The 22,325-nt window shown below is 34.8% G+C and overlaps 1 long non-coding RNA gene across 1 annotated transcript in view; it reads right to left on the bottom strand.

The window, feature by feature from the left end:
- LOC113597772 (uncharacterized) overlaps window positions 1–22,325 on the bottom strand; it is a 43,712-nt gene that overhangs the window by 999 nt on the left and 20,388 nt on the right. Inside the window, exons 3-4 of the long non-coding RNA XR_003418554.2 lie at window positions 22,202–22,275; window positions 4,440–4,462 (exon numbers count right to left, since the gene is read on the bottom strand). This is a non-coding gene — a long non-coding RNA (uncharacterized LOC113597772). The remainder of the gene's footprint in view (window positions 1–4,439; window positions 4,463–22,201; window positions 22,276–22,325) is intronic.

The raw sequence follows: 22,325 nt of genomic DNA, 5'->3' as shown, positions 1-22,325 counted from the left end.
AGCAGCTGATATAGATATAAAAGAAAAACTATGAGAGGAAAGAATCAAATAGAGCCTCTCTTAGAAAACTGAGATTTTAAAGTACTTGCTAAAGCAGTTAGGTGACCTAACACCATTTTGTCTCTAACAAAATCACTTGTCAATTCATTAAAGACAGTAGGAATGACAGTTCAATGCCTTAAAAAGAATTAGCCTTTAAAGAATACAGAATGAGTGTTTCTAGCAATGAAAAACTACTGAATTTTAAAAAGCCATATTGTATAAATTTAGTCAAATTTCTACATTAGGTATAGGTATGGGGAGAATCATGAGATCCCGGCATGGGGGTTACATTACATAGCACTTGAGTAGCCACTGCACTTCACCTAACAATCAAGTAGCGAGTTACAGCTGTGGCTTGAAAAATTTCAGGATGGTAACAAATCAATAAATTCTCTAAATCTCTTTCATAATTTAATAATCTTACTGCATGTATCTCCTACTTCAGTCTTAAAAACTAATATATTTGCTCCCAAATTAGTAACAAATACATAATTAGAATCAGATGTTCAGCTAGGTTCTAATAAAATGGTATGTTAAGACTAGCAAAGCTCAACTTCCTTGTTCTATACAATTTCTTTTAAAATATCCCTAAGTATTGATTGTTATTTCTAAAACTATGATGTGGTTATCCATTGTAAATTCTGAGAGCATTATTAAGTCTAACTAGTGTGCTTTCCGTCTACTTACTATGCCATTATTTCTTCAGATGAAGTAAATTCTTCCTCCCATTCATTCTCTGTTTTTCAAAGACTCAAAATTTTGCATCACTATATAAATCCATGTAGAGTAATACATAGAGGACTTCATTTTGGAAGGGTATATTAGAACCTTAACTTAAACGCATGGAATTAATTCTGCCTTTACTTGAGATGTGAACAGTGCTTGAAAAGGAAACAGAGATTGAGGTACATATAGTTTATGTCAGATTACCTCCAACCTTTAGTGAAAAGAGTAAATTACAAAATACTGCTTATAAGTACCATTCAAAAAGTTACATATGTTACATATCACCTTGTTTTATATCCCAAAACAAAAGCCGTGTCTTTGCTTTCACTGAAAATTTAAATAAACAGCTTTATTTGCTACCATATTAGCAATTTAGTTTCTGATTTCAATATTGATTAAATACTGATTAACAGTAAAGGAAATTTAATTATGCTTTAATTGTTATAATTAAATAAAATAAGACACTCATAAATATAACAGACTACTGATACATATTAATCCAAAGAGAACTATTTTTAGTAGTAAATAAGTGAATTGTAAAGAACTAAAATTTCACTGTTAAGTATACAGTATCAGAATAGGTGAAAATATTACCTACTAAAAATCAAAAGGGATTTTCAAATTGTTCTATGACTGTGTCATTTGAATTTTTCCAGGTTAAAAATTCATATAAAATAAAAACAGAGAGGAAGACAAACCATAAAAGACTCTTAGATAAAACAAACTGAGGATTGTTGGAGGGGTATTGGGAGAGGGGATGAGCTAAATGGGTGGTGGGCATTAAGGAGGGCACTTGTTGGGATGAGCACTGGGTGTTATATGTAAGTGATGAATCACTAAATTCTACTCCTGAAACCATTATTACACTATATGTTAAGTAACTAGGATTTAAATAAAAGAAAAAAAATAAGGCATGACATTAAATAAGAGAAGGCATGACATAACTCAACAACAAAACTATAGGGTTGCTATTATGATGCACTTATGTAAATATTTTTATAATCATCAACTTCTTGACGTGGAGTGGTCTGCTGATCACAGAGTAATGCCTCCCCATTACCAACCTGTAGTACCAAAATAAGCTGAGGTGTCCTGACAGGTATTTATTAGCTTTCTAAGGGCCTTTCTAAGGGCCTGTTTTGTGCCAGTGCTGCTCCAAATACTGTCATAAGGATTCTTCTGACCAAAGCATATATTGTGGATAAATACTGAGCCTTTATTACTTCTGTAGACAGAACAATGAATAAAGTCATGAACATAATATGCTAGTGTGGCTAAAAGTTTGGTTGATGTAAAATATCTTGCCCTGATGGTGATACATGGCCAAAATTAAGTGAAAATGTGTTTATGTTCTTACATACTTGTTAATATATAATGCCTTAAAATTTTTTTAAATGTTTATTTTTGAGAGAGAGAGACAGAGCATGAGCGGAGGAGGAACAAAGAGAGAGGGAGACACAGAATCCGAAGCAGTCTCCAGGCTCTGAACTGTCAGCACAGAGCCTGATGCGGGGCTCGAACTCATAAACCGTGAGATCATGACCTGCACCGAAGTCGGACACTTAACCAATGAGCCACCTAAGTGCTCCAATATATAATGCCTTTTACAATTCAAAACAGATCAGCCTCCACTAAAATGTTTCTATATTAATACCTGTGATTCTTCATAAAGTATATCCTTAATTTTTCAAATTAGTAAGGTGGTTGTAATGACATGGATGGAGCTACAGAGTTATGCTAAGCGAAATAAGTCAGAGAAAGACAAATACTATATGATTTCACTCATGGAATTTAAGAAACAAAACAAATCAGCAAAGGGACAGAGAGAGAGAGAGAGATAAACCAAGAGACAGACTCTTAATTAAAGAGAACACACTGATGGTTACCAGAGGGGAGGTGGGTGAGGGGCTGGGTGAAAGAGGTTATGGGGATATAGGAGGGCACTTGTAATGAGCACCAGGTGTTGTACGGAATTGTTGAATCACTATATTGTACACTTGAAATTAATATTACACTATGTCTTAACTAAGTGAAATTTCAATAAAAACTTTAGGGGTGCTTAGGTGGCTCAGTTGGTTAAGCATCCAGCTCTCAGTTTCAGCTCAGGCCATGATCTCATGGTTTTGTGAGTTTGAGCCCCACATCAGGCTCTGCGCTGACAGCATGGAACCGGCTTGGGATTTTCTGTCTCCCTCTCTCTCTACCCCTCCTCCACTCATGCTGTCTCTCTCTTTCAAAATAAATAAATAAAACTGAAAAAAAACTTTTAAAAAAGCAATTAAAAATATAAACTCAGATGTCGTATATGACATATTTATTGCACAAACTGAAAGATCATCAATGCATTAGTCTGGGTGTCAAAGGGAGGGAATAGAGATAGATTAAGAGAGAGATCAACAGACAGATGGAGGGAACAGATACAGACCTTGGAGTAAACTTTTTTTGTTTGGTGATTTCTGAATACATTTCAAATTCTTATGATAGTACAATTTGGGAAAGTATAGTTCACTATGGAGCTATTGGCTTAAATTCAAATTGGCCTGCCTAGGTCCACTTTTAAGAGAGTATTCAGGTGAGTGTAACGACACTGTGAATCAAGACTTTTGTGATACTATGAAGCCAAAATAAACAAACAAACAAAAAACAATAAAGAAATACACTGTAACCAATGCTGGGATAAGGCTGCAACTGTTAACTTTAACCTTGTTAAAATTAGTTACCAAAAACATTCTCTTATTCTCAAACATTCCCTATATAAAAAGTAGAGGTTATAAATTACCATGGCTTTTATGTAAACAGTGCCTCTAATGTTCTAAAGTCATTAAAATAGGGGCACCTGGGTGGTTAAGTTGGTTAAGCCTCCCACTTCAGTCCAGGTCATGATCTCATGGTTCCTGAGTGTGAGCCACGCATCAGGCTCTGTGCTAACAGCTCAGAGCCTGGAGCCTGCTTCAGATTCTGTGTCTCCCTCTCTCTCTGCACCCCCCCCCCCCCCGTTCATGCTCTGTCTCTGTCTCTCTCTCTGTCTCAAAAGTAAATAAACCTTAAAAAATTTTTTTAAGTCATTAAAATAGCTTTCATTTGTATATTGATTAATTTATTTTTTGAATGCTTATTTTTGAGAGAGACAGCAAGTGCAGGGAGGTGCAGAGAGATGGAGACACAGAATCCAAAGCAGGCTCCAGGCTCTGAGCAGGCTCCAGAGCCAGATGCAGGGCTCGAAACAAGAGCTGTGGGATCATGACCTGAGCTGAAGTCAGATGTTAAACCCACTGAGTCACCCAGGCGCCCCTGTAATATTTATTTAGCAAAATTTCATAATTCAAAGGTAAATGCCCTATCCATTTCAAATGATAAGTTCTTAAATGAATAAAATTTGTATCAGAAAGCTAAACTCAAAATATGCTCAATTTCAGAATAATTTATTCATAGGGGGCTAATTCAAACATAGAGCTAAAGCAAAACATATTTGTTCTAGCTAGATATTGGACCCGTGTTACAGAAAACATTTTTATACATGAAAAAACACCTTTAACACAACTCTAAATGTAAAAGTTTTATAACTATCACTATTGAAATCAGTAGCTTTCATAAAGGGTTTGAGGTACATACAAAACATATTAATAACCATTAATATCAATAATTTTTTGTATATAAATATCATTGCTTACCATGTCGATATTGACTTCTTGGCCTAAAAATAAAAGGTAATTCAGATATCAAATGATATTAAATATTGTCAGATAGTGGACCCAATTTTAAAAACTGGAAGATGGGGGGATGGGTTAAATGGACGATGGGCATTAAGGAGGGCACCTGTTGGGATGAGTACTGAATGTTGTGTGATGAATTGCTAAATTCTATTCCTGAAATCATTATTACACTATATGTTAACTAACTTGGATTTCAATTAAAAAAAGAATAAATAAATAAAAATAAAAACTGGAAGAAATACATCAATATTTACATAAGCAATCTAAGCTGTTCCTTACAGTAGCTATCATTATTGAGCACTATCTATGTGTGCCAAGTGCTGTGTATATAAGTCTTTACCTGGATTATTTGTAACCTTTAGGTCATCTCTGCAAGACTGGCATTTTCCAAAATGTATAAATAAGGTAACCATGAGATTAACTGAAAAAATTGGTACATTTCTCAGAATAAAGGCAAAAGGCATAGTTATGCTTGGAGTACAGGTGTTCTAGGAAAACTACAATACATGGTCACCATACCAATGAAGAAACTGCCTCAGACAGACTCATTCAAAATACATTCAATGGACATTTATTGAACAAATTTTGCACAGTGTGTTAGTTAATGGGAAGGGCACTCTGACTTTGCAGAGCAGGTAACTGTCATATTTGCTTTCGAAGCCTCACCTCTAATCACTATATATACTACCTACAACTCATAAATAATTTGTATCTCTAAGGCTTTATGTTTTTCCAAACATTTTCACATTCATATACCCTTTGATTTTAAAGGTATATACTTATATATTACCTGTTCACTTCAACCAATAACTCTTATACTTAAAAAGTCCTCTTAGAAGTCTGATATACATTTTTATTTTCTACTAGTTTTGCTCTAGTTTGACATTATATGTGTGTGTGTGTGTGTGTGTGTGTGTGTGTGTATAATTTAATACACCCAGAACTTTGAAACACAGTATGAGATAGGATTCTAAGCTTTTTTGTCTAAATTAATAATGTAATGCCTGAATATGGTTCTGAATAAATCATTACTTCACCAATGATTTATAGCACTTGTTTTTTCATTCTCGTAGGTTAAATCTGAGTCACCAATTTCATTCCATTGATATCTGCTTAATCCCATGTTATTAATATATTATCTACTGAAACTATGTTATTATTACTTGGCCCTACTACTCCTTCTATCATTGCTATTTTTGTCTATTTATTTTTGTAGCTTAAAGTTTCAATCAAGATAATCAAATTTGAAGAAAAAAACAAAAATTGAAAAAAAATGAGACAAAAAGACAGTTGTAAGTATGAATGGTAAACACAGAAGCTGATAAAATGTTGGTTAATTTAACAACTGATATAACATTACTAAGTTTTGTGTTAAAATACTGAAACAAATGCTAGATAAAATATTTTAACAAGAAACAGCCTTGGGGGCTCTATGGGTAAAGTTAAATTTATGTAATTCAGGGGGAGGAGAGATGTTGACTAATTTTGTTAAAAAAATTTATAGTCCAGGATATATTTTAAACATTTAAAAGTAACCATAAAAAATAAAAAAACAACAAACACCAAGAACAACAACCAAACAAAAAACAGAAATAAAGTCCATAGCTTCCAAACTAAGGGAAACTGAAAAAGGGAAAGTAAATTTAATTCTTTTAAGCAGAAAGCATTAATTGAAAGAACACACACACACACACACACACACACAAAACAAAAAGCATAAAATAAGATAATGGCAATATGTCCAAATACATCAGTAATCCCCATAATTATTTATTATTTTTTGTAATTATTTATTTTTTATTTATTTTAAAAAATTTAAAAAAATTTTTTTCAACGTTTTATTTATTTTTGGGACAGAGAGAGACAGAGCATGAACGGGGGAGGGGCAGAGAGAGAGGGAGACACAGAATCGGAAACAGGCTCCAGGCTCTGAGCCATCAGCCCAGAGCCCGACGCGGGGCTCGAACTCACGGACCGCGAGATCGTGACTTGGCTGAAGTCGGACGCTTAACCGACTGCGGCACCCAGGCGCCCCTATTTTAAAAAATTTTAAATGTTTATCTAGTTTTGAAAAAGAGAAAGAGACCGCATAAACAGGGGAGGGGCAGAGAGAGAGGGAGACAGAATCTGAAGCAGGCTCCAGGTTCTGAGTTGTCAGCACAGGGCCCAGTGCGGGGCTCAAACTCACAAACCGCGAGGCTGTGACCTGAGCCAAAGTCAGACACTTAGTCTACTGAGCCACCCAAGTGCCCCATAAATGTAATTATTTAAATTCACCCATTAGCAATATCATATTGTCAAGGAGATTCACAAGTTATATCCCCAATATTGCTAAAAGACTGGAGATAGAGAGAAACCATGCTGTCACCTGGTTTCAATCTTTTATACAAAATAATTTAAGTGTAAGATGGTACAGATGCTCTTCTAAGATATTATTATCCCCTCTTATCCTCACCAAAACACTATCTCCCAAACTGAATATAAAGATCTCTTATATTGGAAACTGGGTTTCCAAAATGCTGGTAGCCAGGTTTACCCTTTAAGAAGGAAATTAAACTATTCTTCCTTGGGAATATGACCAGCCCAAAGAAAAGACCTGAATTCTGGCCTGGTCCACAAAGGAACAGTTGTCAAATAACCATTTAACGAAGCCTTCAATAAACAAGTCCCACCCAACCAGCTATTTAATGTCTCTTATTCTTAGTATAAACAGGCAGCCAAGGATAAGAAGACATGTGAGAAAAGACACTAACATAAAAAACTGAACTGCAAACTAAAAGAGGAACTCAGAAGGAACAAAGGGATATGAAACCTTCAAAAGAACTCAAATTGCCTATGAAGAAAGACGCTTATTCATTTATTATTGATGGAAGTGCAAAATGGTAGAACCCCTATTGATAGGGTTTGGCTAGATCTAACAAAATTTTAAATATATTTACCCTTTGACCCAGTGTTCCTATTTCAAGGATCCATCCTGAATATACATCTCCACCAGTAAAAAATGACATAGGCACAAAGTTATTCATTAAGGCATTATTTGTAATAACAAAGACCAGAGCAATACAAATAAATATATTAGGGTACTAGTTGAGTAAACTGTAAAATCTCGATATAATAATATGCAGCCATAAGAATAGAGTGAGGAAACTATGTGCTAATTTGGAGCCATTTCCATGATATATTGTTAAATGAAAAAAAGCAAGATGCAATACAAGCTTGTCTCATGAAACAAAAAAAAGCTCAAATAAACCTAGTCTTATACTTAAAAGAGCTAGAAAAAAAAGAACAAAGCCCAAAGCTACTAGAAGGAGGGAATAATAAATACTATAACAGAAATAAATGAAAGACAAAAAAAAAAAAAAAAGAAAAGATCAATGAAACAAGAAGCTGGTTCTTTGAAAAGATAAGCAAAATTGATGAACCTTTAGCATAACTCATCAAGAAAAAAAAGAGAGAAAACTCAAATAAATAAAATCAGAAATGGAAAAAGAACAACTGACACCACAGAAATACAAAGAATTTTAAGAGATTGCTATAGATAAATGCCAACAAATTGGACAATCTAAAGGAAATGAATAAATTCCTAAAAACAGATCTTCCAAAAGTGAAACAGGAAGACATAGAAAATTTGAACAGATTATAAGAAATAATTTTGAAGTGATTGTAAGAAATGAAATTGAATTGGCAATTGAAAAACTACCAATAATAAAAAAATCCAGGACCACATGGTTTCACAGGTGAATTCTACCAAATATTTAAAAGAGTTAATACCTACTCTTCTCTAACTATTCCACAAATAGAAGAGGAAGGAAAACTTCCAAACTCATTCTACAAAGCCAGCATTACCCTGATACCGAAACCAAAGATGCTATGAAAAAATAAAACTATGGGCTGATATCTCTAATGAACAAAGATGCAAAAATCCTCAACAAAATACTAGCAAACCAAAGTCAACAAAACATTAAAAAAAAAAATTCACCATAATCAAACTGGATTTATCCTAGGGATGCAAAGGTGGTTTAATATTCACAAATCAATTGATGTGATATGTCACATTAAAAGAAAGCATTTGCCAAATATAACATCCATTCATCTCAATAACGTGGGTCTAGATGGAACATACCTCAACATAGAGGTCATATATGAAAACCTCACAGCTAACATCATCCTCAATGGTAAAAAACTTAAACCTTTTCCTTTAAGATCAAAAATAAGACATGGATGTCTACCCTCACCACTTTTATTCAACTTAATACGGGAAGTCCTACTTTCAGCAATCAAACAAGAAAAAGAAATAAAAAGAATCCATACTGGGGCACCTGGGTGGCTCAGTCGGTTAAGCATCCAACTCTTGGTTTTGGCTCAGGTCATGATTGTGTAGTTTATGAGTTCAAGCCCTGCATTAGACTCTGTGCTGCCTGTGGGGGTTTTCTCTCTGCCCCTCCTCCACTTGTACACACTCTCTCTCAAAATAAATAAATAAATGTAAAAAGAAAATAATCCTTACTGGTAAAAAGTAAGTAAAACAGTCACTATTTGCAGATGACATGATATTATGCATAGAAATCCTAAAGACCACCAAAAAACTATTAGAACTAATAAATGAATTCAGTAAAGTCACAGGATACAAAATTAATAGAATTTTATTGCCTTTCTATACACTAATAATGACACAGCAGAAAGAGAAATTAAGAAAACAATCCCATTTGCAACTGCCCCCAAAAGAATAAAATACCTAGGAATAACTTAACCAAGGAGATGAAAGACTTGTACTTTGAAAATTGTAAAATATCAATGAAAGATGACACAAATTGAATAATAATCCACACTAATAGATTGGAAGAATACTGTTAAAATATACTACACAAAGCAAGCTATATTCAAAGCAATGCGCATCAAAATACCAACAACATTCTTTACAGAACTAGAACAAATAAAAACTAACATTTGTATAGAACCATAAAATACCCTGAATACCCAAAGCAATCTTGAGAAGAAGGAACAAAACTGGAGGTGTCACAATCCCAGATTTCAAGATATACTAGAAAGCTATAATAATCAAAAGAATATGATACTGTAACAAAAACACACACATAGATCAATGGAACACATACAGAGCCCAGAAATAAGCCTATGATTATATGGTCAACTATATATGACAAAGAAGGCAAGAATATACAGTGGGGAAAAGACAATGTCTTCAATAAATGGTGTTGGGAAAACTGGATAGCTACATGCAAAAGAATGACATTGGACCATTTTCTTATACCATACATGAAAATAAATTCAAAATGGATTAAAGACCTAAATGTGAGACCTAAAGCCACAAAACTTTTAGAAAAAATATAGGCAGTAATTTCTTTGATGTAGTCCTTTGCAACATTTTTCTAGGTGTCTCCTCAGGCAAGGGAAACAAAAGCAAGAATAAACTACTGGGACTAAACCAAAATGAAAAGCTTTTGCACAGCAAAGGAGACCATCAACAAATGAAAAGACAATCTACAAAATGGGAGAAAATACTTGCAAAAGATATATCCGATAAATGACTAATATCCCAAAACACAAAGAACTTCTACAACTCAACATCAAAAATACAAATGACCCAATTAAAAAAATGGGCATAGGACCTGAATAGACATTTTTCCAAAGAACATATACAGATGACCCAACAGGCACATTAAAAATTTTTTTAATGTTTATTTATTTTTGACAGAGGGAGAGAGAGAGAGAGAGAGAGAGAGAGCGAGCATGAGTGGGGGAGGGGCAGATAGAGGGAGACACAGAATCTGAAGCAGGCTCTAGGCTCCGAGCTGTCAGCACAGAACCCCATGCGGGACTCAAACTCAAAACTGTGAGATCATGACCTGAGCCGAAGTTGGATGCTCAAGTGACTGAGCCACCCAGGCATTCCTCACAGGCACATTAAAAGATGCTCACTATCACTACTCATCAGGGAAATGTAAATCAGGACTACAATGAGATATTACCTTATACCTGTCAGAATGACTAGAATCAAAAAGACAAAGAATAACTAGTGTTGGTAAGGATGTGGAGAAAGAGAAACACTTGTTCACCATGGGTGGGAATGTAAATTGGTAGAGCCACTGTGGAAAACACTATGGAGGTTTCTCAAAAAATTAAAAATAGAAATATCATATAATCCAGTAATTCCACTATGAGGTATTTACCCAAAGGGGGAAAAGACACTAATTCAAAAAGACATATATATACTCCTATGTTTATTGTAGCATTAGCTACAATAGCCAAGGATGCAAGCAACCCAAGTGTCAATGAATGGATAATGAAGATGTGGTAAACACACAGACACACACACACACACACACATTCCTTAGCCATTAAAAACATGAGATCTTATCCTTTAAGACAACATGGATTAAGGATATTATAATAAGGGAAATAAGTCAAATAAAGACAGACAAATACTATTTAATTTCACTTATATGAGGAATCTAAAAACAAAATAAATGAACAAAGAAACAACAACAAAAACTCTTTTTTTAAAAGCTATTTTTATTTATTTTGAGAGAAAGAGAGAGAATGCGAGCAGGGGAGCGGTAGAGACAGGAGGAAAGAGAGAGAGAATCCCAAGCAAGCCCTGCACTGTCAACATGGAGCCTGACGTGGGGCTCGAACCCATGAACTATAAGATCACGACCTGAGCCACCCAGGTGCCCCCAAAACTTTCTTTCAAATACAGAGAAGAAACTAGTGGTTGCCAGAGGGGAGCTGGATGGAGGGATGGGTGGAATAAGTAAAGGGGAGTAAGAGGTACAAACTTGCAGTTATAAAATAAAGAAGTCATGGAGATGAAAAATACAGCATAGAAAATACAGTCAAAATTATTATAATAACGTATGGTGACAAATGGTGACTACACTTATCATGGTGAGCAATGTACAGAATTACTGAGTCAATAAGTTGTACACTTGAAACTAATATTGTATGTATATTATACTTCAATTAAAAAAATCAAGGTGCAGAACAGTGAATAAAATATGCTGCCTTTTACTCAACAAGTAGGAATAAATTACACATATGTATATATGTATTTGGATATTTTTGCAAAGAGAAACAATGGAAATATACAAAACTAATAAAAATGATTCTCTATAACAATGTCTATAAGAATGGTATGGTGGAGGGGAGGGAATGGAAGTAAGACTTCTTTAAATATATTTTTAATTTAGGTTTTGACTTTGAATATTAAAAAAATGTTTTATATAGCTTAAAGTAAAATTAAACTGTGAAACTGAAAGCAAATTGAAGCAAAAAAACAAAAACAAAAAATCCCAAACTCTGTTACAAAACCACCCGTAAAACCACACAAAAGTCATATCAAATATTCTTACAATACTGACTTTCTTTTAGATATAAACAAAACATGTGAAAAAGTCTTAAATTTCCATCAGCACTTTCACAGTTGGCAATAACCTTGGTATTGACTTCTAAAAGTAATTTTACATACATTGTAAAATAAAACAAAATAACATGTTATGTTACAAGAACTCATATTTTTAGGGTAAGAAAAAAATTAAATATGAAAACAAAGCAGTAAAATAAAACCCTGAAATATTTTAGTTGAGTTAGAAATTATTTATTTGAACTCAAGAGTTTTTTTTAAAAAAAGACATGGGTGGTATGTATCTCTATCCATCCTTGCCACTCAGGAAGCCGAAAATTATTAAGATCATCCCAGTGAAGGAGTACATCTAAAACACCTGCCATGAGGTTCCATATGCCATTCTGAACAAAAAGAACCAGGAAACATGGCTGATTTACAGGGGCGAGGGAAGTACAAGATGAGCCTGGGCATCATATATGTGAAAAAACAGTGATGTGCTCAAAGACTATATAACAGGACATGTCAGAAGGACATAAAACCAGCTTGAAAGGACTTTTAATGGCTAGGTTTGGGACCATTTTAGTTTAAAAGAGTATTTGTGGTTGGCGCTAAGATACTAAATTAATAAACATTCAAGAATCCATAGTACCAGTTAAAGGGAAAGGAAGAAAAAACCCCTCATCTGCCACCATAGAAGAGAAATATCATATGACTTTTATAGTGAAAATTGGTAAATGTTCCAGAATTAGACATTCATCCTGTTTTTTGTTTTTACCCTAGCTGATGAGGGAGAGCTTTACCTTACAGAAAAAAAAGAAATCAGCTAATAAATATAAAAAGAACAATCCAATTAGAAATTGCTATTCTGGGGGCACCTGGGTGGCTCAGCCGGTTGAGCATCTGACTCTTGCTATTGGCTCAGATCATGATCCCACGGTTATGGGATTGAGCCCCATGTCAGGCTACACACTGAACATGGAGTCTATTTAAGATTCTCTCTCTCTCTCTCTCTCTCTCTCTCTCTCTCTCTCTCTCTCTCTCATCCTCCTGCCCCTCCTCCTTGCTCATGCGTGCTCTGTCTCAAAGAAAAAAAAAGAAATTGCCAGTCTGGAACCTCCAGTGTAATAACCCATTTAGGAATATTTGCACAATACCAAAGTATCTTCCCACAGATTACTCACTAATTGCAAAGGAAAAGGCTATCTTTACAATGATGAGGTCAAGTAGTCACCACCTTCACCAAATGATCAAACTTAGCATCAAGTGGAACAACCTGGTATTACACCCTTTTGCTATATGTAAGATGAAATACCCAGTATCACCTATGAAGTATTCCTGCCAAAAAGATTTAACCTGAATCTAATCAAATTATTTGAGCTTAGAAATACAAAGCATAGAACAAGTAGAAGAAAACCAAGAGAAAACAAACAAATCCAGGATATAATTCTTTCCTCAAGACAACTTTCTTGGTCTCCTTAAAAGGGCAAAGCCATATAAAAAAATGAGAGAACTGTTCAATATGAAATGAAACTAAGAGATAAAATAGCCAATGCAATGAATGAATCTGACTGGATATGAATCCTAAAAAATCAGTTCCACAAGACATTTTTGGATTGGGAAAATCTGAATATGGATGGATAATAGGTGATTTAAGACATTTATATTAATTTTCTTACGTGTGACACCAATTTTATTTTTGAATAATGTTCTTATTTCTAGGAAATGCATTCCATTAAGAGACACATCTTGAAGTACTTCAAGATCAAGTGTCATGAGGATTACATCTTTCAAACAGTTTAGAAAAAAAATACAAATGTGGATAAATATGGCAAATGTTAACAACTGTAAGTCAAGAAGGTGAGAATATGCGTAATCATAGTACTGTTCTTTCAGTTTTTCTATATGTTTAAAAATGTTCATAAATTATTTGAAAAATTTGGATATGAACAGTTGATATTAATAATAGATTAGCACAAATCTTTTTAAAGTTGGAAAATAAAGTTGAGAAAATTTAGAAAATACAGCATAAAGGCAAAGAGACAGAAAATTATCCATATATATGCACATGTGTATATGTGTGCATGCATTATCTATCAATCTATACATCAATTGAAGAAAAATTTCATAAAACAAATTTAAGAGAATACACACAGAAAGAAACCAACTAAAAAATAAGGAAATATCTCAGACTAAAGAACATAAATTTAAAACTGAAAAGGCACATGGAGTGCTCAGCACAATGATAAAATCAAATCCTCACCAAGACACATTATCAGGAAATTCCAGAATGGTTAGAATAAAGAAAAGGTCCCACAAGTTTCAAGAGAGAATAAACAAGTCAGATACAAAAATGATTAAGACTTAAAATGGCTTCAGACAGCACCACTAAAAGCTAAGACAAAAAAAAAGTAATGCCTTTAAAGTTCTGTGAGAATTTTTTTTTTCCATACTAGAATTCTATATCCTGCTGAGTAAAAGCAATCAGATGTAAGTGATTTCAGGCATGGGAGGTCTGAAAAACTTTCTTATGTACCATTTCTCAAGAAATGACTGGAGGACATGCCTCACTAAAAAAGGTAGAAAACAGGAAAGAGAAAGACATTGGAATTCATGAAACTATATTGAACTCCAGAGAGATGTAAAATGAAGCCCCAGATGATGTTAGATCCCTGGGAAACAGCTGGGAATGAGGCATAGAGAATGACCAATTCAAAGTACAGCAGGTCAGAAGCCTCCAGTGAGGTAACTTTAAGAAAATAAAAATGATAGATTACATAATATGTGTAAATGTACTGAAAAGCAATTTAGACACTTGGGAAGACTTGGGGAATAAGTGAATGACAGACGTAAAAACCCCAAAAGAAAAAAACACACAAAGAAAATATTTTTATATTTGATCTTGAAATAGGAAAAAGTTCTTTGAAAAAGAACCTATTATTTAATTTCTTCTTGGTCTATAGACCCCTTGATTATGATACAATGTCCTTCTTCATCTCTTGTTACAGCCTTTAAAGTCTAGTTTCTCTGATAGGAGTATGGCTACTCCAGCTTTCTTTTGACTTCCAGTAGCATGATAGATAGTTCTCCATCCCCTCACTTTCAATCTGAAGGTCTCCTCAGGTCTAAAACGAGTCTCTTGTAGACAGAAAATAGATGGGTCTTGTCTTTTGGTTGGAGCATTTAGTCCATTTACAGTGTTATTATTGAAAGATATGGGTTTAGAGTCATTGTGATGTCTGTAGGTTTCGGGCTTGTAGTGAGGTCTCTGGTACTTTGTGATCCTTGCAACGTTTTACTCACGGAGTCCCCCTTAGGATCTCTTGTAGGGCTGGTTTAGTGGTGATGAATTCCTTCAGTTTTTGTTTGTTTGGGAAAACCTTTATCTCTCCTTCTATTCTGAATGACAGACTTGCTGGATAAAGGATTCTTGGCTGCATATTTTTTGTTCATCACATTGAAGATTTCCTGCCATTCTTTTCTGGCCTGCCAAGTTTCAGTAGATAGGTCTGTGACTACCCTTATGTGTCTACCTTTGTATGTTAGGACCTATTTATCCCTAGCTGCTTTCAGAATTCTCTCTTTATCCTTGTATTTTGCCAGTTTCACTATGATAGGTCATGCTGAAGATCGATTCAAATTACATCTGAAGGAAGTTCTCTGTGCCTTTTGGATTTTAATGCCTGTGTCCTTCCCCCAGATCAGGGAAGTTCTCAGCTATGATTTGTTCAAGTACACCTTCAGCCCCTTTCTCTTCTGGAATTCCTATGATATGGATATTGTTCCGTTTGATTGCATCATTTAGTTCTCTAATTCTCCCCTCATACTCTTCGATTTTTTTAATCTTTGTCTCAGTTTCCTCTTTTTCATAATTTTATCTTCTAATTCACCTAGTCTCTACTCTGCCTCTTCAATCCGTGCTATGGATGCCTCCATTTTATTTTGAACCTCATTTATAGCATATTTTAGTTCCTCATGACTATTTTTTAGTCCCTTGATCTCTGTAGCAATAGATTCTCTGCTGTCCTCTATGCTTTTTTCAAGCCCAGCGATTAATTTTATGACTATTATTTTAAATTCCTGTTCCATTATATTGCTTAAATCGGTTTTGATCAATTTGTTAGCTGTCGCTACTTCCTAGAGTTTCTTTTGAGGAGAATTCTTCCGTTTTGTCATTTTGGGTGGTCCCTGCAGTAGCTCCAAACTGCAGGGCACTTCCCCTGTGCTGTCTGGAGAAACGTGTGTTGGTGGGCGGGCCGCAGTCAGACCCAATGTCTGCCCCCAGCCCACCTCTGGGGCCACAGTCAGACTCGTGTGTACCTTATCTCCCCCTCTCCCAGGGGCAGGACTCACTGTGGAGTGGTGTGGTCCCTGTCGGGGCTGCTTGCACACTGCCAGGCTTGTGGTGCTGCTTTGATGGGATCTGGCTAAGGGTGTATTAGATGGGGTGGATCCGCAAGGTGCACAGGGGCCGGAAAGGCAGGCTTAGAGCTAGCTTTGCCACTGGTGGTCCCCTGTGGGAGGGGCCCTGCAGCACCAGGAGGGAAGCAGGCCCATTGGAGGGATGGATCCACAGAAGCACAGCGTTGGGCATTTGCACGGTGCAAGCAAATTCGGTGACAGGAACTGGTTCCCTTTGGAATTTTGGCTGGGGGATCGGAGAGGGAAATGGCACTTGCCAGCGCCTTTGTTCCCCCATCAATCTCTGTCCTTTTGGGACTCAACAACCCTCCCTTCCGGTGTCCTCTTGCCCTCCCCGCTGAGAGCAGAGCTGTTGACTTTTAACATTCCAGATGTTAGTCCCACTGGCTGTCAGAACTCACGGAGTCTGGCCCCTCCGCTTTCACAAGCCAGACTTTCGGGTCTCTGGCTTGCCTGGCGGGCTGCCCCTCCACTGCCCCGGCTCCCTCCTGCCAGTCCTTGTAGCACGCACTGCCTCTCTGCCCTTCCTATCCTCTTCTGTGGGCCTCTTGTCTACGCTTGGCTCCGGAGAGTCCATTCTGCTAGACTTCTGGCGATTTTCTGGGTTATTCAGGCAGATGTGGGTGGAATCTAAGCAATCAGCAGGACGAGGTGAGCCCAGCGTCCTCCTACACTGCCATCTTCTCAGCTATATCTCCTGTTGGATTTCTGATAGGGATTGCATTAAATCAGAAGATTGCTTTGGGTATAGTATAGACATTGTAATAATATTTGTTTTTCTAATCCATGAGCATGGAATATCTTTCCATTTCTTTGTGTCATCTTCAATTTCTTTCATCAATGTTTTATTATTTTCAGAATACAGGGTTTTGACTTCTTTAGTTAGGTTTATTCTTTTGGCTAGGTTTATTATTTTTGGAGCAATTATAAAGGGGATTATTTTCTTAATTTCTTTCTTCTTTTTCATTATTGGTAATAAATCTATTGGCAATAGATTTCTATACACTGATTTTGTATTGAGCAACTTTACTGAATTCATTTATCAGCTCTAGTTTTCTTGTGGTCTTTAGGTTTTCTGTGTATATTATGTCATCTGCATATAGGGCAAGTTTTACTTCTTCCTTACCAATTTGTATGCCTTTTATTTCTTTTTGTTATCTGATTACTGTGGCTAGGTCTACTAGAACTATGTTGAATAAAAATGGTGAGAGTGGACAACCGTGTCTTATTGCTGACCTTAGGGGAAAAGCTCTGTTTTTTCTCATTAAGGATGATGTTAGCTGTAGGTTTTTTATGTATGGCCTTATGTTGAGGTATGTTTCCTCTAAACCTACTTTGTTGAGTGTTTTTCTTTTTTTTTTTTTTAATCATGAATGGATGTTGTACTTTGTCAAAAGCTTTTTCTGCATCTGCTGAAATGATCACATGGTTCTTACCCTTTCTTTCTTTTTTTAAAAACTTTATTATTTGAGAGAGAGAGAAAGAAAGTGAGAGAGCACACACATGGGGGAAGGGCAGAGAGAGAGGGAGAGAATCCCAAGGAGGCTCCACATTGTCAGCACAAGCCTGGTGTGGGGCTTGATCTCACGAACCATGAGATCACGACCCAAGCAGAAATCAGGAGTCAGACACCCAGCTGACCTAGCCACCCAGGCGCCCCTCCTTTCTCATATTGATGCAATTGATGTATCACGTCGATTGATTTGAGAATACTAAACCATCCTTACAACCCAGGAATGAGTCCCATTTGATAGTGGTGAATGACTTTTTTAAGTGTATTGTTGAACATGGTTTGCCAGTATTTTGTTGAGGATTTTTCCATCTATATGCATCAGGGATACTGGTCCGTAGTTCTCTTTTGTGGTGTCTTTATCTGGTTTTGATATCAAGGTAAGTTTGGCCTCATACAATGGATTTGAAAGTTTTTCTTCCTTTTCTATTTGTTAGACAAACTTAAAAAGAGTATTAACTCTTTTTGGTAGAATTTGCCTGTGAAGTCATCTGGTCCTGGACGTTTGTGTGTTGGGATTTTTTATTTTTAATCAATGATTCATTTTCTTTGCTGGTTATCCATCTGTTCAAATTTTCTATTTCTTTTTGTGTGTATTTTTCTGTTGTATTCTGCATTCTTCAAATTTTCTACAGTGAACTGGAATTAATTTTATAATTTAAAAAGTTTCATGTTTGCAAAAATTAAGAAACACACAGAATTGAAAGATAAATTCAAATGACTTATATGATACTAACCAGTTGTTTCTTAGACTAATTTCTCTCTTAAATATTCATTTCCTCCCTTTAAAAATGAGAATAATTTCACATTCAAAGAATGACTCTGAAGAGTATATGCATGAGTGCACTCACATAATTCCTAACATATTCAATGCTTGGTAAATATGTTGAAAGAAATACAAAAATCTAATGGTCTGAGAATTCATATTTCAAGTAAAATGCAAACTCTCCCATGAAGACCTGAATCAAAACAAGTGAAAAATGTTATTCATTCTTTCACTCTGTTCACTCTTACCTGCAATCCAGTTCAAATTGGACAAAAACATACCACTCTAAATTTAATATAAAAGGCAAACCAAATTGCTACCTTCCTTCCTTGGGGCATCTGTCTGTGTAAAGTCCTCCCTTATACTGGAAAGAAATTTTCAAATTTTGCTCTAAAATTCTCTCTTCCTAAAGTTGAATGTAAATGCTAGAGAGGACTTATTCAAATCCACATTTGTTCAAGCAGATGCTGAATGAAAGTCACTGAAGCACAATTTCCCACAGCTGATGAGAGCTTGGAAATTCATACACAGTACTGATTCAATTAAACAGATAATTATCAACTGACCATAGACTGGGATGGAAGCACTTTTAACATAATAAATACCTAAAATTTTAATAGTGGTCAAGGATTCAAGGTTTTTTAATTGTAGACTATAGATATTAAAGACAAAAGATAAGAATTTTCTTTCACTAGAAGAATCTAAAATTACCTTATGTGCTACAGGATTTTTTTCCCATTATGTCGAGTTTCAGATTTTATTGTGTGGCAGGTATGGGAATTGTGAATATCAGTCTTATGACAAATGCATGATTCTTCCTATATCCTGTATTCATTCAGCCCCTGAGCTACGTAAATGTCTTCATTTTCACACTTCTAAAATAAATAATACAGTTCAAAATATTTCTCTAAGCACGGAGACAAATGGAAACCTGAGTCACCATGTACTTACAACAAACCATCAACTTCTTAGGAAATACAACTGCAGCAGTCCTTAGCTTCACAAGACTAAAAATCCAGATTTAGAAGACAAATAAATTATGACATAATTGTATCTTACTCTTATCAAACACTTTAACAAACTTTCTTTTAGGTGAAAATTTTATTCCTGAATTTCTTTATTTGTAAATCTTACTTATTGGTGATAGAGTTTTAAAATCAGAGAGGAGTTTTAATCTCATCCTTTTGGAGAGAAAAATGACAGAGTCACAGAAGTATAGTTTTTAGAAGCAATAAATGAAAAAAAAAACCCTATATAGTGTTTTGACATATATGATCTTGTTTCACCTGGACAATCCTATCAGATGATAGCAGTATTCGTTTTTTTAAGTAAGAAACTAAGGTTCAAAGAGGATAAATGACTTTCTTTAGGTCAATGAACTAGAAAGCACCAGAGCCATGATTTGAACACAGGTCTTTTCACTCTAAACAGTGTTCTTTGTAGTATACAAAATCATTTCTTCTGTGCCATATTTTCTCTCAGGGTGGTTTGTGTAAATGCAAGGATTAAATGCCAAGTCTACTAATGTTAATAACTGCACCATCATTTAGAAAACCATTCCTTATTTTCAAATATCTTTTCCCAAAAGTGACTCTAAAAAACAGGTTCTGGCCTCAACATGGCCAAGATGACTCACTAGGAAATTGTTTTTGCATTTCTCATTAAGGAATCCAGTTAGGTAATCTTTTCCCATTCTGTGTTAACAACTTTCATATATTCAGAGATGACTAAAAGAAACAAATAACTTGTCCTTATAACAAAGTATAAATGTAACCATAATTTTGTAAACAACTCTGCAGAATGTTAGCATGGTGGGAAGGGAGGTGAATCAAGAGAAAAGAGATCTGCCGGGAACAAACCTTGGGTTAGTCACTTCAACATGCTGTGCTTCGTCTGCAAAACAGAGTAATGACCTATAGTATATCTGTGAGAATTACACAAAAATGTATATGATGGCAATTTGTAAGGCATCTAGCACTGTATAAATGTAAGAAAACAGAATTCATGATTTTTTCATGTATTGCCTAATGCAGATACTAACCACCATTTAATCAAAATATATAGTTGAACCTATTTTAAGCTATACAAGAGTTACTAAAAAGTGTACAGAAATCAAAGAAAGCAAATCTTGAATGATCTTTTCACTTACATATATTACTTGTAAATTAAAATTTTTACATATTAAGAATGACTCTAAAATGCTAAGTTTACTTTCTATAAATCATATACATTATCAGTCCCATCACTTATTATCTGAAGTGTGTCCTAACAGGCAATGTATCATCTCTTTTTCCAATATAGAATGATCTAAAAATTTGAATTAATCTAATGTTTACACATAAAAGGCATTCAAATATTTACTGACTCTAATGGTGATGTTAACTATCAATTCTCAAAGAATTAAAATATAATGAATGAGATATACTTAACACAAATTACAATAAAAAAACTTAATTTTCCTTAAATGATAGAAACTTCTCTTCAAGATCTTCCCTTGCTCTAAGAATTATTGTTATGTATACAAATTATTGTGTAGTATTTTAATAATAATTCAGCTATCTATGACTTGTGGTTAGAAATTTAATTTATAAGTGTGTTTAATATCACATTATTAAATGCAATCATATTATTTTCCATATTGTTAATATTATTATTAAGTTTATTTTTTTATTTTGAGAGAGAGAGTGAGTACAAGCAGGGGAAGGTAAGGGAGAGGGAGAGAGAATCCCAAGCAGGCTTTGTGCTGTCAGCACAGAACTGGATGCAATCTCAGGAACTGTGAGATCACGACCTGAGCCAAGATCAAGAGTCGGATGCTTAACCATCTAAGCGACCCAGGCATCCCTCTTCTATTATTTTGGATTAAACTTATCCTATATAACCTCCCACAATAATTAAAATTAAACCCAGTAATATATTCTGTATGTAAAGTTTTTGTATCTTTCAAAGAAAATTATGCAACACAATATATAGTTATGTAACATATGCAGCTATCTTGCTCAACTTTTATTTGCTGATCTTCCATTTATAAATGTTTCCTCTATAGTTTACACTTCCAGTTTTTCTTATACTCAAGATCCTTAAAAAAACCTATTTTACAGTACCTTGTAATATAATTCTATTAAACCATGCTATTTCCTTCCTTCCTCACTCCCCAATTATTAGTTTCTTTCTCTTCAGTTTATCTTATCATCTCCTTAAGAAATAATTAACAAAGAATCATTTTTATTTAATGCACTTGAACAAGGAAAAGGGAAGAGAATATGTGCTGCTAAGATGTGCAGGAAAACTGATATCCTTCCTATTGTTGGTCTTCCCTACTGACTAAATTCAAACAAAAATTTTGGGTCATGAAAAAAAGAGATAGCAAAAGTTGAACACCAAAGTATGGACTTTCCATGGCTGACCGAAGAAAAAGATAATTCTGATACCTATTACTTATAAATTGTGTTTATGTCCTACACATGTCTACTTTAACATTTTGAAAGCACTCACTTTTAATAGTGACAGTACATACCAGTTGACATATTGAATCCAAAGCTTTAAGGAAAAAATAAAGAAAAGCTTTTTGAGAAATTTCTAACTATGCAACTATCATGTAGCAAGTATTTCAGATTTTGCATTAAAAAAAAGACTTTTTAGATTAGAAAGGCAGGAATTACCAAGAATTTTCTGGTGGTTTTCTGAATTCTTCATTTGTAATTATACCAAACTTCTTAATTCTCATATTAAGTCTCTGAAAATGAATAAAATATTTTATAAGTTTAAGAAACTGTAGTTACATTG

The sequence above is a fragment of the Acinonyx jubatus genome, chromosome C1 (genome assembly GCF_027475565.1).
Source record: "Acinonyx jubatus isolate Ajub_Pintada_27869175 chromosome C1, VMU_Ajub_asm_v1.0, whole genome shotgun sequence".
NCBI classification, from domain to species: domain Eukaryota; kingdom Metazoa; phylum Chordata; class Mammalia; order Carnivora; family Felidae; genus Acinonyx; species Acinonyx jubatus.
The sequence above is the reverse complement of the archived record's forward strand: the minus strand, read 5'-3'. Positions and strand labels throughout refer to the sequence as shown.